This window comes from Asparagus officinalis, chromosome 9 (genome assembly GCF_001876935.1).
Source record: "Asparagus officinalis chromosome 9, Aspof.V1, whole genome shotgun sequence".
Lineage (NCBI taxonomy): Eukaryota > Viridiplantae > Streptophyta > Magnoliopsida > Asparagales > Asparagaceae > Asparagus > Asparagus officinalis.
This window is the reverse complement of record NC_033802.1, coordinates 17,036,170-17,053,781: the sequence shown is the minus strand read 5'-3', so window position 1 is coordinate 17,053,781 and position 17,612 is coordinate 17,036,170.

Sequence of the window (17,612 nt, the reverse complement as noted above, 5' to 3'; positions counted from 1 at the left end):
ATAATTTGAAGACTTTCACGTAGATCGATGAAGGTTATAATCTGACGACCTTCACAAGAACCGATGAAAGCTCTAGTTCAGCCTTCACAATCAACATCGGGAGATAAATCTGATGATTCTTATAGTTTCAAGGAGCCAAGACGAAGATTACAAGATGACGATTTTTGCAAATGCTCAAAAGAGACTACAAATTGATGGTCTCCCCAAACCAAGACGCGGAGGTCCTCCCACCGTATCAGCTAAAAACGCAGCATAAACGCAACGTTCACTACTGCTGATGCAGTTCAAACATGGACGCGGAGCAAATGCAAATGCGGATGTAGATCCAGCTCAACGCGGACGTAGTTCAAATTCAGCTGCAAACGCAACTCCCAGACGCTGCAAATGTAGCTCTTAAACGTTGCCAACGCAGCTTCTAACTGCTGCCAACATAGTTTCCATACGCTGCCCAACGCAGCTTGCAAACACTGCGTTCAAACGTATATTTCATTTCAGAATGCAAGACCTGCGTTTGACTCATTCAAACATGAGTTGAATGGTTCTAGAAACATTTTTCTCCCCACGATTTGAGAGATTTCCACCCTACTTAAAAGCGGATTAAGGGGGTGGTTACACCCCCATTTAGCCCCACGTAGGAGCAAATTAAGGGGACAGTTACACCCCTTAATCCCCTATAAATAACTAAAAATCAGTTTAGTTCAAATTGGGGGGGGGGATCTTTGAGTATTTTGGAGATCTAAAGATCGGCTCTTTCGGATCATCTTCTCGACAGCAGATTCTTGGAGCTTTCTTCATCCTTAGCCTTTCTAACCAATTACGGTTAAGATCAATAGACTCTTTTACAAGAGTTTAAACTCGCGCTGAGTTCAAAAACTCGTTAAGAGTTAATTTCAAACCTGCCACGCAAGTTCTCCTCTACGTAAAATCGAGAGGAATCAACCACGTTCCAACGAAGTGAGGTGTTCGGATCATTAACGGAAAGCAAACTCGATGCGATCATTTGAGGGAGGCATTCCATCGCCACCATGAAGAACACAGACTTAAACAAAGGAGAGAATTTATATCAATTCTCTTCTCTTTTATAATCAGGAAGTTCAAATTGTAATTGAAGTTGAAAGAGTTGTAAACATTCTTTTTCTAAGCAGTTAGAAAGAATAAAACACTCAATTCTTTCATTTTTTTTCTTATTGCAAATTTTCCACCGAACACCCTAGATAGGGGTGAATATGGTATATGCTAATCTAATCCAAAACTAATGTCCAAATTAAAACTTATTAATAATATCCTAGCAATTATGATATACAACAAGATATATGAGTAAGGATATGCCATTAAACTAAGGGCGATATAAACACGTGACAATGGTGATATATAATGTAATAAACAATGAGCACAAATAATACACCAAGACAAACTCAAACACACAATATAATCACAGAGTTTGGTCACCCTCGACCTACGTCTTCGATCATCACTCACGAGGAGAATCTCCAATATCACAACCGATTATCAACGTTCACCGAAAATGTTTACAACTCACACAATCTCGGTTTTCTAGCTCACCAAAAACTCTCACAATCACTCACAATGTAATCACACACTACAACCTCAAGTATTAGTCTCTCACATGTCATCTTCCTTAAGTGCTCGGATTTACAACCTCTCTAGGCTTTACTACCAATGCCACTCCTCTTGGTATCAACCACGTCTCTCACCACACACTCCTCTCGGTGTACTTGTGCATTACAAAGTGATTCACAATTAAGCATAAATACAAAGTGTTTGTTCTCTAAACAAGATGAGAACACAATTAAGCTCACTCTCAATGTTATAACCTCACAACCCCTATATACTATGTATGAAAATACTTAAGCTCAAGTGGGTATGTGTAAACAATGAGTAAAATTAAAATACAAACTCAATTAAAGTCTAGCTTATAAAAATGATAATCAAACGTATAAATAGCTAGAGTTTGAGTTTAAAAAAACTTCTCCAATGAAAAACAAGAGTGAGAGAGATGAGATTAAAACCCAAACACAAAATGGATGATCTCTCTCTTGTGAAAACTTCTTCACATAAACTCTTGTAAAAACGCACTTAAAAAAAATAAAACCCTTGTAAAAATTATTTTAAAACTGTCTTAGATCTATCTTAGTGTTGAGGATTGAGGGATATTTATATGTTCTTAATACAACAGCCTAAAGACAAAGAACAGCACAAAAAACGATGCAAAAACCCTAAAAATGAGATTTGGAAAAAACTAGCCATTATGCAACAACTCACTGGTCAGTTGACTGAATTTAAAGTGTTGGTCGACCGAATTTGGGTATCCGGTCGACTGGATGAGATGTATCGGTCGATCGAAATCATGTACACGTAGATTTGGCAAATCCTAAAATTTTTGCGTAGCTTATTTTATAAAATCAATTAAAAATATCAAATCAACTCCAAAAATTGTAAAATATTAAGAAAAGTTTCTAAACATGTAGATACACATGTTAGAGAAAATATTTCTGAAATAACAATTACCATTAATGAGAAAATACTGTCTTAAGATAGATATTATAGATTCTAAAAACTGCTAAAACACTTGAGTTTGTAAAATCGATTTAACATAATAAATCAACTCTAAAAATGATAAAATTTTGGTAAATATTTATAAACATATAATAGATCATGTTAGAAAAATAATTTTTTAATTTTCATTTCCTATTTGTGAAAACTCATTTAGTTTGCAAACTGTTAAACAATACGAAATCATCAAAACTTGATTTTGATAAAATTAATACAAACAAGTTTTGAAATACTTTTTAATAGATTAATAGACTTGAGAAAAGATATAAAATACTGTAAATAAGTCTTTAATCCATAAACATATTATTTTCTAAATAAAGATGATAAATATGAAACTAGCATGTTTGTTTGTAAATTTAACTATATGTTTCATATTTATTTGATTTAACTTGAAAGGGATAAACCAAAAATGTGTATGTGTGTAATATTTAAGTTTTAAGCATAAACACACAAAAAATAAGATCTATACTAAAAACAATATACCCAAGCTAAGAGATCTTCGATATGCTCGTCTTGGTTGCGGATGAAGCTTGAACTTGTACTTGACTTGAAATGCAAAGCTTCATTCCGATATTTTTTCCATCCTCCAATGGATATGATCGTGTAGGCGTAAGTCCATCCAACCTCCAACAAAGGATTCTTGTGTAGAATACCTAACAATTAAATATAAACACTCGACAAACATGGTTAGGAATTGTTTGTACTCATCAAAACAATATTAGGGATTGGGCTTATAAACATGAGACCTAACATAATCAACTCTCATATTCTCTCCAAAGCCCTCTCCTTATAATTTTTTGAACGAACAAAGACTGCAAAACTCTCTCCCAATGATGTAATCTTTTCCATGGACAAATACTACAAAACTCTCGCCTCTCGCACAATATTCTTAAATCAATCTCCACCTTGGATTTGATTTCGAAGCCTCCTCAAAGATCTATCATTGCCATCTTGAAACTTTGCCTCTTATGCTAGAGTCTTCTATTCCTTTCGCACTTCAAATTGAAGCACATGCACTCCTTGAAACATCCCGTGACCCTCGCTATCGTATGTTTTGTCGTAGTGCCTTCACCTCTCTTGTGTGCACCAAGAGATCTTCACCACCTCTGACATTAGAAGTAAATCAATGATGTTTGTCCTCTCAAATTGAACTTGACAGTAGCCTCCCCTAACTTATTGTCCTTATGATCCGCCTACATCTCTCGTCTCAAACTATATCAGTGCACCTCTCTAACTCTACACTACGAGCCGGATGCATTCATCTCCTCCATTACTAGGTTTGGACTGAATATGAGCGCTCATCGTCTTTAAGTCCAATGCCACCATGTCCATATCCATGTGTGTTACTTAGTCATGCCTGTTTGCATGCTCTACCTAATCTGGCACTGTATTCCTTGAGTCTACACACCAACTAACTCTTGCTCTTGCAATGACTCTGAATAATTATATGCTGATAACTCTACTGCTAAAATCACATCTGATTCTCTGCACTAGTCTCATCCATCGCATAGTCATTTGTCCTATCTTCCATCAGATTTGTCTCGCTAGCATCATCAAAACTTTTTAGCACTTTCTGGCTAATATGAGCAAAATCTAAAAAATCAAACCCTCCCATCGTGTTTAGACCACTCCAAAACCAGGGAATCAACTCCTGGATCGTCGAAATCTGCCTCCAAACCATCGATCAGAAGACAAATTAATCTTCTTTTTTTTCTTTTCCTTTTTCTTCATCTTGATTCTTGTAAAGCCGATCTTCAATCTTGCATGACGACAAATCTATCTTGTGAACTCGTCTCGGATCCATCATTATGGCTCTGATACCACTTGTTGGGATTGTAGTCTCCCCGCCTATTGCGATCTGCATAACTTGGAAGCCAATTATAATCAACAAGTTATAAAATAACCATAATCAAGAAGAAAGAACACTAAGATTTACATGGTTCGGTCGATCAACTTTTGACCTACGTCAAGGGGCAACAATACTAGAAATCCATTATGTATCAGAGACAACCACAAGAGGAACCACTCAACTCTCATCTTTCAATCTCTCACTCTCACTCTCACATACATAATCAACTCTCATATTCTCTCCAAAGATCTCTCCTTATAATTTTTTGAATGGGCAAATGCTACGAAACCCTTTCCCAATGATGTCATATTTTGCACAGATAAAGACTACGAAACTATCACCTTTTGCACAATATTCTTGAATCAGGCATTGCCCTCTGCTAAACCTAGATTACAACAATGTTAGCTCTCTCTCTCTCTCTCTCATCTACTTAGTTTTTTCTCCAATAATAGAAGAATATATATAGGAAAACTAAAAACTCTATCTCTAGCCTAACTTCCTAATTAGAATAGGATTCAAACTCCTAATCATTATGAGACTCAATGTCCTAACCATGATAGATCTCTAACTTTATCTAATTTACATGAAGTTATACAAAGAATCAAAGATACAATCCCAACAAGAAACATCAGATATTTGATAAATTAATCTCACTTTTCAGCTATTGAACTACTTCATAATTTTAAATTGGCTTTGTGGTCTAGCAGTAAAAGTATGAATTTTTTTGACAAAAATATACGCAAATAAGTTTTAAACATGTCATCATGTGCATCGATCTCTAATACCTAATTCATCAAAGAAGTCTTGAATCTATTGCTAATGGCATTTTTTCTTTTTGCTCGTCATCTCATAATACTATAGCTATGAAAATACAATCATAAATCTAACAATTACAAAATAAATAGATTCAAAAGAACATGTATATATCTTATACTTAACATGGGGGAAAAACCTTGCACATTCACTTACTACCTATAAAAACAAACAATTCAAATTTAAAACTTACATGAAGAAGTGGCATGCCCCCTCACAGTTTTTGTATAAATGAACCTTTTGCAACTTTGTTCACTCTTTCAATGTTATCTACATACTTGAATAATAACCTAGGAAAGCCTTGCACACTACTAGGGTACCATATCATCGAGCATTAATAAGAATTTATAACAAAACAAAGTTATGAATATTCTTCTTCTTCTTTGATTCCACAAGACTTTTTAGTAATTCTTCGACATACATTCTCATGTTCCTTGATGCTCTCTCTCTCTCTCTCTCTCTCTCTCTCTCTCTCTCTCTCTCTCTCTCGCCCCCCTCTCTCTCACGCCCCCTCTCCCTCTCTTTATCTACCCTTATCTCCATTTCAGGCTCTTTTATTTTGGCAAAATATTCCCTCCATATTCAACTATTGTGGTCTCTATTACTATAAATAATTTTTCCATCAATTAGGAAACCGGTATTGTCATGAACTCGATTCAGGTAAAGTTAAGAATTCTTTTTTCCACATTTTATATCAGGGTTAGAAAATATTTTATTACCTACTTCATAATAACTCAATATTAACTCAAGTGTTGGACGATTTTGGGGGGGGGGGGGGGTCAAAAAGTATATAATGCTCAAATGTGGAACCATCATAAGCATCCTATGCCACTGCCGCACCTTTGGAGCAAGATGCCTCATGTAATTATAATACACACCGAAATTGGCAGTTGGCATAATTTTAACATGATCACCAAATTTTACTGTAAAAATGGATAATTGTACACTTAGCAATCTTTCAACCTATGTTTATAGTTAACACTCATTTAATAAATCTAACAAGTATTGCGACAAAATTAACAAGTATTCCAATATACTTAATATGTACTTATTAATGTTAACATGCACTCCTATAAAGTTAACAAATATTGGTATAAACTTAACACGTACTTATTTAGGTTAACAAATAATGCTACAAAGTTAACATGTACTTTATAAACTCAACATTTATCCAAAAACATTTAACAATTAATACTATAAATTGCACAAACATTTATTAGACTTAACACTAATTATGTAAAATTTAACTCCTACAACCTATAGTTAACAACCTATCTGTAGCATTAACAAGCACTTTAGATATTTCAAACTTCAAAAAAAAAATATCATTTCCAGTAATTCATAATCAACAATATTTAATCAACAATAAACTAATACGACAACATCTTTGACTTTCCAAATAGTTAAAAGTTAATAAACACAACCATAAAATTTAATTTCTAAAAATTTCCACATAAATTACACACAATCTACATATATATAACAAACGATTAAATTCCAGTAGGCCAAACTTATTTCCTTCCTGTGAGGCAACTATCCCCTTTTGAACTTTGTTTCTCGCCTTTGCCAAGTGTAACCTTTTGCATGTTTAAAAGGGTCATCACTTCATTCGTGTTGCCATTCTCAGAGGAATGATGTGATTCATCATCGTTTGAAAAGACACCAAGGTCATCACTCAAGGATGCCATGGGATCTTCATTTGCAGATTCACTATCATCGGTGGTAGCACATGGCTTATGAAAAGCCTTCTATGACGAGTAATTAACTTTATTTCTATATTTTGATTATCGTTCATGCCTAATGTTTGAAGTTGATGCTTGTCGTCCACTTGCAATTAACCACTTCAAAATCGTAGGCAACTTTGTCCTTTATGGCCTGATATGATGATTTCCTCATCTGAAATGGGTTTTTGGCCATTTTTCACTGAAGAAGCCCTAACCCTAGGTAGAACTTTGAGAGGGGGGAAAAAAGGGATTTTTGGGGTTCATTCGCTGTGTTACTGTTAATAATAGAAGAGATGGGAGAGGGTAATTCATTTTGGGTTATGGGGAGTGCTTTATCGATTTTTGGGGAGTTCAAAAACATATAAGTAGGGGTAGTTTGGAAATTGAGGGATGGTTTTTCTGTCCCTGCTTACTTCGCAGTGTGATTAGGCCTTAAACACAAATATGATTTCTATTTGGAGCTGAAATATATGATACAAAATGTAAAGAGTCTGCTCACTTGGACTTTTTAATGTCTGGGCACAATGTTCCCTAAAAACTGTTGAGAGGGGGTGACGGGTGACCTTTGTGTGCATCACGAGACTCTCGATCTCACCTATGAAACAAATGAAGCTGACTTCATGGATCACGAGCCTCCCTGACCTCTGAAACAAATGATGCAAAAGAATCCTTGTGTTTTCATTGTCAAAAGATTGCACATTAATTACTCGGCCATGCATCAACCATCCTCACTCTCTTAAATAACAAGTACAACTTCTGGTTTCCTCTTGCACAAGATTTTACACCTTTTGCATGAGATGAGCTTACTAGAGTTGGAATTCTTCTATCACCATGGTTAATGCTTCGACTCCCAAGTCAATAGTTCACGGGTGTTCGATTCTCCAAGCCTGCACTAAATTGCGAGTCCATGCAATAATTTTGAGGCATCAGAGAAAGTAGTGCGAATACATGTGCAGCGAGCAAAAGCAAAAATAATGACTATATGAAATTTATTTCAAAGATACGATGATAAAAATTGATCATGTTTTTTTTTTATTTTTAGGAATATGAAAATTGATCATAAAGAGAGAAGCAAGAGGGGGAAAAAAAGAGAAGGTCATCTCTACATTTCCCTTTCTTTAATATTTATAACAAATGGATAGATTTTTAATGAAAAATTTGAGATTAATCAAAGTTCATTTTAAATTAAATAAGCTAATAGTGACAACGTGCATGTATAAAAATGCTATTCATTTGATTACATTATATATATATATTTCAAACTAAAACTAACAAAGTAGTAACATTTGAGTAAGGAAGATGAATTATATTAAGAGTAATGACGACTATATACAAGAATTGTACTATTCGTTATTACTACATACAAAAGTAGAACCTTTTCTTGTAGATTGCAAAGAGAATTTATGAGTTTCTATGGAGCACTTTTTTGTGTTTAATAGTACACAATTAGTAGAACTCTTATAGCAAACTTAGCATTTTCCTTATGTCGATTCTCTACTGATAGCTAGGGGTGGAAGTGAACCGAATAATTAATAAACAGTTCAGTTATTGTTCGTCCAGGCATTCGATCAAGTTCGATTCGATAGTTCTTTTAGTACTAAACAAATAATTTTTAGTATGCGGCTTATAAATGAATAGAATTTAACAAAATGTATGTTGGATTTGGGAGTTCATTCACTATTTGATTAGTTTTTGCATTTTAGTCCTATTAATTGAACTTATTACAAATTTACTTACGTAAATTTATATCTACAAATGTCACCCATATAAATAGGTAAGAGTGGACTCTAGGGCTAAGGTTTTCACTTTTCTCCTTTGGGGTTGTTTGGTTCGTTTCCTAGATATAGGGAAATACAATTCCATGTAAAGAAACTCAAGTTTTGAGTTTTTCAAACTTTTCTAAGAAATAGATTGTTTTGGTTTGGTTCGCACGTAAAATATGGTGGGAAACCAATGTATTTACTTTATTTGTGTTTGGTGTGTATGGGGGAAAAAGGAAAAACTTTTGTTGATTTGACATTTCCTACTTTTCTTGTGTTTGGTTGGTTTTGAAGTGTCTAGGGAAAAGTGTTTATGGTCACCATGGTAAGATTACCCCATCACTATAGACAAATTTATTTGTCCTTGTTATAGGAGGTAATCTTAATCATATAAAAGTTCGAATGTAACATTGACAAATAATAATATCTCGAATTCATTATAAATTTCTGTTTGTATTAATGTAATCATAAGAAACCTGAAATAACATGAATCAATTGCTATGAACTGCGTACCTGATTTGCCCTAAAAAATACCTATTCGAGATGGAAAAAAATCACACGAAACCTGTTTTCTAAGAAAAAATAAACAAGACCTATAATAATCTGATTATTCATAAATTTATGAAATATGTACCTGAATTAGCCAAAAATTCTTATGAAACCTATAAAAAACATATAAACAACCTGATTAACCATAAATATGTATATAACATAACACAAACAGTGCAAAAATCTGAACACAAATAGAACTCCAAGTGACTAAACATAAACATAGCACAAACCGGAGCATCAATATTGTGTTAATGAAAACTTTTCAGCATTGTTAGCCAGAACAGAATATAACCTGATGATAAGGAGGCTGTTGTGAACAAACATGAACACAAAACTTGCTCACGAACCTAAGCATATATGAATGAGCAGTACCTCTTACAAAAGTGGTCATATGCTCACAAAACCTGGCTAAGAACAAACCTGAACAAAACAAAATCCACAAAACAGAACAGGACAAAACCTAAACACAACCAGGCTCCACAAAACATAATAGGTTAGAACCTGAACACAAATGTTGTATGATAATATTTATCCCCACAAACTTAAAATATAATATGAGTTTGCACACAAAATCTCACCAAGGAAATGTTTGTGTTCAAGTAAATGTATAAAGTGAATGTAAAATTGAAGTGCGAGTAAATGTAAATTACCACGTAGGGCTTATAACTTCGTCAATATCATCATTGTTAGCCATCCAGTGCAATTTCAAAAGATATTGTAGGTTATTATTCTCAAAAATTTTGACAATCATCATAGCCTAAAAGTAAAAAAGTCACAAATATTAACTCGTTTCATGAAAACTTACTACGCAAATAACCCAGAGCAATAGCCACCCACTATAATGTGTGCACATTGTAGGTTGCTTGCATCGTAGCAAATTGTATGGTGACTTATAAATATCATATAGTCACAAGTTTAATTTAAAGGTTAGTACACCACAAATTTCACACCATGAAAGGTAATATTACAAAATAGAAACAAATAACTACTTACTACAAAATAGAAGCCAAAATAAGATATCAACATGAACCTACTAAAAGACACCATAACTCAGAATCCATTTTCTCATCCTTCACAGTCTCCTCCTTTTTGTCTCCCCTCGGTCCCAACTTCAGGACTCACAAATTTTGCCTGGGTCCTTAACTGCACAATTTGAGTCACTTGGTCCATGCTACAAAATATGATTTAACATGCATCAATAAGATTGCTGAAATAGAAATTAAGCATTTAAACTATAACATAATCACCACAATTCAAACATCACTTAACTTAAAGAAACATCGGTTACAACTCAAGTGTGGGCCATAACTAGTGTTTTTCCATGCTATAAGGGATTTTACTGGTCAAATAAATATTGGAAAAAGAATTAACATTTTGAAATGAAAATTATTTGACTTTTCTCTAGCTAAAAAAATCAAATTAAATTAAACCTTTGACTAACATAACAAGCCTTTTCATAACAAATCTCAGCAATAGCATTTTATTCAGAAGTCTGCAGTCAAAAAAAAGACAACAAAAATTAAATACACAGTCAATCTTCATAAGCACATCTCCATAACAAACCTACCCAAATAAATCAGTCAAAAAAGGAAAATAAATTGCTGTAAGAAACCTTTAAAAACGAATCCATCAGAGAAAAAGCCAACGTTATTGAGTCAAAGGCAGATTATCTAATGCAATAACAACACAAATAGAACAGATTTAACAAAAATAAATGGGTAACCTTTTAGAGAAAGATACTAGAGAGAAAGAGAATTGAGTGGCTGGATTTTCGAAGATTGTGGCCTCGTCGATGTTTGGTCACCAATGCCTTTGAAGTTTGATGTCATCAGCATTGTCTCTTGAGGCTGTTAGGGTCCTAGGAGGTTGTGTCCAAGACTAAGGGTAAGCAAAGTTTGGCTTAAACCGAATAAAAAAACGGACAAAACTTATTTGCACCAGATAAAATAATTCAAACTAAATCCATGTTTGTTCCTGTTGATCGAATAAAAAAATCCACGCCTATTCCTAATCCTTATGCAGATGTTATTATGGTAGCTTATCTCATAAATAAATCGAGGTCATCATTTTTTTATCAATGGTTCAATATATTAGGCTTGGTGACCTCAGTTCATAACTTGTGCAACTTTTTGAAGTGGTTAGGCTTGGAACCACGTGTAAACCTTTACATGAATTAGCAATTGAACGCAATAGCAAAAAGTTCAAGTCTAAGAGTCTTGGTAAACACTTCAATATTTCGGTTGGTGTCTGACATCTTTAAGTGAGGGCAAGAACAACACTTCAGGTCATCGATATTTATATCGATTTTAGTCCGAAACAAAATAAACCAAACCGAATTAACCAAAGGTATTTAGGTCAGACCGGTTCACTTAGAATCATAAACAGTTCGCTTTCGATTTGTCAAATTTTGATAAAAACCAACCTGATTTACCATTTGCTCACCCCTAGCCAAGACTCTAAAATTTAAGTGAGAAGAGAACCTAATGTTATATAGAGGAGATGACCTCGGAAATGGAAAACTATTAGGAAAAGTCACTAGTATAAGGTTATCATTTGAACTCCACCATTTTGGACTTTAAATTCCATTCACATTAAATAATTTGATTTTAAGTGCATTGCCCAAAAGAATGCCAAAACATGAGATTTGGATCTGGGCCAAGCCAAATTTAAATCCAGGACCCAAAAACATGTTCCCAAAAAAAACCTAAATGTTATTGAATCGGGTTCAAAGTTCAAACCGCTTAAACATATCAAATATTTGGTATGCTTTGCTAACATTCTTAGCCTTCTGATAAAAACACAACACATAATTGATAGATGTAATATCAAGAACTCATTATGCTGCATGTAAAATCCAACGAATTTAAAAATTAAAAAACAAGTTACACATATATCCAGAGAGCAAAAATAATTGACACAGTCACCTGAGGACCTTGTTTGCTAAATCACTCATATTTTTGGCAAGCGGAGATTAGTTAATAATCAAAAATGCACAAGTGAATATTGTCTACCAAATAAAGAGGAGATCCTACTTTGTTAAGTAACACACTAGTTAAATGTGAATCACTATGTAGAATTAAGGCTTTCTTCGCCTTTTGATAAGAACTCAACAAATAATTGACAGATGCAATATCAAGTACACATCATTACACTACATGGAAAACCCAATGAATTTAATAATTAAAAAAACAAATTGCATATAGATCCAGAGAGTAAAAACAATTAACATGGTGACGTGAGGACCTCATTTGCTAAATCACTCATATTTTTGGCAAGCGGAAACTAGTTAATAATCAAGGATGTACCAAAGTGAATATTGTCTACCAAATAAAGAGGATATCCTGCTTTGTTAAGTAACAATAGTTAAAGGTGAATCGCTATGTAGAATTAAGGCTTTTTTAGCCAAGTTGTTCTCTTCACGCAACAATGAAATTAGAATATCTAACAAATTAGTAAAGAAATTAACATAGCTCGTCTAAACTAGAAATCTAGCATGTTTTTTTATGATTCTAACCTTAGATGCAATTCTCAATGATAATTCATCCGCACACTCAATTTGACTTTATAAGATAAATGGCTCTACATACCTAATTTGCCCTATGTATCCGAAAGGCAAAAACATGCCTTATTTTGATCAAAACTATAGAGAGTGATAAGGAGTGAAAGGCTCCTTCAGCAATTTTGGTGTGGCTGACGCATATTGGTATTGGCCGAGTTTTAAAATCTAGGTATTGAGTAAACTCTAATCACTCTAATGGCACACTGAATGATACAAGGAATATGTGACGCCCCTGTTTTCACACATGGTTGTAGTCTAAGATGAACCCAGAGATGTCAAACCTACTATGCACCCACATTATGCAATAACATGTTTCACCAATCACAGTAATATCCTCTGGTGGAATCAAAAGAAGTGTAGGTACAAACAAGTGAAATAAAGGAAATAAATATAGTATACATGATTGTAGAAAGATAATTCTCATAAAAGGAACCATGTCTCAAATGAATAAAACTGTAATACATCGGATCTCTGGAAAAATGTGAATATATCTCTACATGAATCAACTGAAACTCGTACTAAAGCACATAACCTTTACAAAATGAAATAATAAACTCTAATGTCTGAAAGGAAATATAAATCCATCGTGAAGCCTCTACTAACAACTAAAGTGATGACGACTATGCAAAAACTCCGTCATCCTGCGGCTCTCCGAAACACTAAGCTGTCTGAAAAGAAATTTAAAACAAAAAAGAACAACAACAAAAGCGTCAGAGCGTTAAATCAAGATCACCTCCATCCGCCCCCACGGGAAGGGCTGTTAGATGTAGTGGATACTGTATCTATTAAGCATAGTCTACCTACATCATTTTCCCCATATCTAATGATATTAATACATAAAAGTCTACAACACGAGATGTAGTATATCGAGTGAAATAATCCAAAGAAGGAAACCCTCATGTATATACCATATGTCTCAAATTGTAGATAACTAAATATTAATCCCGAATTAAGAGTGAAAGGAAACATAACTGGAAAGTAAAGCATCATAATAAACATCAGCATATGTATCTCGTGTACTCGCATAACAGGGTATCTCAGTCGTCAAATATCTTAACAATGAGCCGAAATCACTTTTGGCATCCACCAAACTCAGGCTATCACATAATTGTCACAATGCAACTCTTTATAAGATTCGGATTTCATCACATTATCATGCGCAATAGACTACCCTGTAGGTATCCTAAACAATGTACATGGCTCATTAGTCTTATCGTGATTTCAATGCGTAATATGAGCGCGGGACGCCTACCATATAGGTATCCTAAAAGATGGCTCATAAGCCTCATCACACCCTCGTGCGGACGGACTGCTAGACAAAGCATCCAAACCCGACTTAATGGCATGTACAAATGGAATATCGACGCACTACCACACGTAGTACTGAACTGTGCTCATCAACGATAGACATCTCGTATATAAACCGTGTAGATCTAGTATATCGACGCACTATCTCATATAGTACTGAGCTGAGCTCATCAACAATATTCAACACATGCATAAACAATCTCTAACTCAAGTGTAATCGGTTCAACACTTGTCAAAATCACCTTTGGGATACTCGTACGTGTACTACAACACCATTCAAGTACAATCATGCCCGTACGTGTACTATCGTGCGACTCGAACCTTACGATCGCATCTCAAAATAGTGAAACTTAATATTCAGGAAATATGTCTTAGTAGTCGACTACTAAGCTTAGTAGTCGACTACACCGAGTCCATCCTAACTCTGTAAAGGCATGTATTAGTATTAGTAGTCGACTATTAAGGACATTAGTCGACTACTCTGCAATAATCAAGTTTCTAAAAATTTAAACTGGATATGAATAGCCGACTACTAAGCTTAGTAGTCGACTACCTTGTCAAAACATGCATTCTTTCATGCACGAACAATACTTATTAGTCAATTCCACATATCATGAAGTTAAAACAAGACCTTATACTTCGCACATGCAATAGAGATTATCTGAATCAAAATACAAGATTTTTAAATCCTTCAAATTAGGGTTTAGCTTCCTAATTAATCAATTTTCTAATTTAGCTCTTAAATAAACAACATAATTATCAATACATGATAAAAACTACTCATGAACAGAGGTGAAATTCATTTAGACATGTTTATCTCACTTAGGTATAAAAAACCTAGGGTTTTAGCATGATTAGTTTACAATACAACTCAATTAAATAACTAATTAGGGTTTACACATGGGTTAAACATAAATTAACAAGTTAAAAACACGAAATTAACATTAACCTTAATGATCATGATCATGATTCTAACATCAACAGCAAGGGTTAAGCTTCAGATCTAGCACTGGTTCATGATTTATCTTCAAAAATCTACATTTTATCACATCGGATTAAGAATAAACATGTAAAACATAGTGGTAAACACATTAAATTATTTATTTACTAAGGGTGTATGTTTGGATGAAGATGATCTTGGCTCAATTGATGTGTTAAACTCCTGAATACACGTGCAAGATCCCTTCTTCAGCAAAAGCCCACGATCTCTCCCTCTGCTCGATATCACGTCCCAAAACGCCTCGAGGAAACCCAAAAACAAGATCTAGGGTTTAAGGGGTGTAATGACCGTAAATTTTCAATACTGGTTTAAATAATTTTTCTGGTATTTAAATATTAAATATTATTTTTCTAAAAGAGTATTTGTATTTTCCCCAATTTCTCTAGAATTTTCTACGATTTAAATATACGGTATTATATTATTTTAATAGTTTTGCTAATTTTAAATTTAATTGTTTCGATAAAATTTTTAAATTAATAGTTAATTATTCATTATTGTTATTGTTATTATTATTTTGACCATAAATTTTAATATCTATTTGAATAAATTTTCTGGTATTTTAATTTTTTAATTTTATTTTTAAAGAGGTATTTTTCCTATGTTTTTCCTTTCACCGGTATTTCATATCTCTCTCTCTCCCCTACCCCATTTCCCCAATTCACTCCCTAAATCCCGCAAATCCCCACCTCGTGTTTCCCCTCCCTCGTGTCCTGCACCCAACCCCTTCTTCTCTCTCTACAAATCTCATTTTCACTCTCCTCTTCACCCTCACGTTCAATCTCTCTCTCTCTCTCTCTCTCTCTCTCTCTCTCTCTCTCTCTCTCTCTCTCTCTCTCTCTCTCTCTCTCTCTCTCTCTCTCTCTCTCTCTCCATCTCTCTCTATCCTCTCTCCTCTATCATTTCCCCAACATCTCTCCCTCTGTCACTCAGCTCTCACGTTCTCTCCCTCTCTCTTCATCGTCACCATCGCTCTCCTCTTCACCCGATGCCACCAGCGAGCTCCGCCCCGCCGCCTGAGCCCGCCGCAGCTCGCCTGCCGAGCTCCAACACCGAACCCTGCCAAACCGCTTCCAGCCAGCCGTCGCGAGCTCCGCCTCCACGAGCTCAGTCCACGCCGCAGCCGCACCAGACCACAGCTCGCCTCCCTTCTTCCCGAACCCCGCCTGCACCCAGCTCGCCGCTCGAGCTCCTCCACCTCGGCCATCAGCTCAGCCTAACGCCGAGCTCCGTCTGTCTTCCCTTCAGGCCACCGCCTGCATCTCGCCGCCCCAGCCTGCCCTGCCGCTCGCCGAGCCGCTCCCGTTCTCCACCTTTGACACCAACACCTCAGTCACTGCCGCCAGTGCCAGTACGCTAAACCCCAACCCCTCTCTCCTTCTCGCCCAACTCGACCACCACCTCCCTATCGGCCGACCACGAACCCCCGACGCGCCTGACCGTCGACCTGAGCACCGCCGACCAGACTCTCCATCCCCCGCTCCCGCTGCCGACTCCCCGCTGCACCACGTCGCCATCCCCAGACCCTCTGCCTTGCACTGTTCGCCTCAATCCGCCACCACGGCCAAGCCTCCTCCTCCCCTTCGTTGGTCCAGATCTGCTATCACCATCGCCGTCATCTTCCTTGCAGCAGCGACGTCGCCGCTTCTCGCTCGAACCCTAAGCTTCCTTCAATGCCGCCGTGCCGTGCTCAGTCCCAATCCGCCCCCTCATCGTCGACGAGCGTCGGCGTGATTCCGCAGCCCTCGCCAGAGTTCCTTCCGTTGCCACACTCCCTACGCTCAAATCAGATCCGCACCGTCGACGTCGATTCGTTCGACAAACCCCGAGGCAAGATTCCACTTGCTCAGATCTATATTCTTCTATTTATTATGAATTATCTACAATTTTAGATCTGTTAATATTTATTTGCGTGGGATTGTTGATGAATAATATTTAATATATCATAGTAATATGATAAATAGCATTTTCAGAATAGTTATGATAAATTAAAAGAATTTATTTCGGCAGTGGAATTATTTTTGGATAATTATATTAATTAAAAAGAATTTATTTAAGAATGAAATCATTTTAGGAAAATTATAATACTTTAAAAGGAATTATCTTGGAAAAAGAATCATTTTAGAAGAATTATAATAATTTTTAGAAATTATTTTGTGGAAGAAATCATTTTAGAATGATAAATATTTTTTAAAAAAAAGAAATTATTTTGGGAAAATAGACTATTTTGAATTGATGAGAATTTATCTTATAAAAAGATTATTTTTGAATTTATAAATTTATTATTTTAAAAGATTATTTTTATAATTATTGTAATGAGAAAATAACTTATTTTGAAAAAGGGATTATTTTGAAAGAACTCATTTTGTAAAAGGAATTATTTTAAGTAAATAAATTTATTATTTCATAAGATTATTTTAGAACAATTTTATGATTTCTGATCTTGATTATCTAATATGATATGATATTATTATAC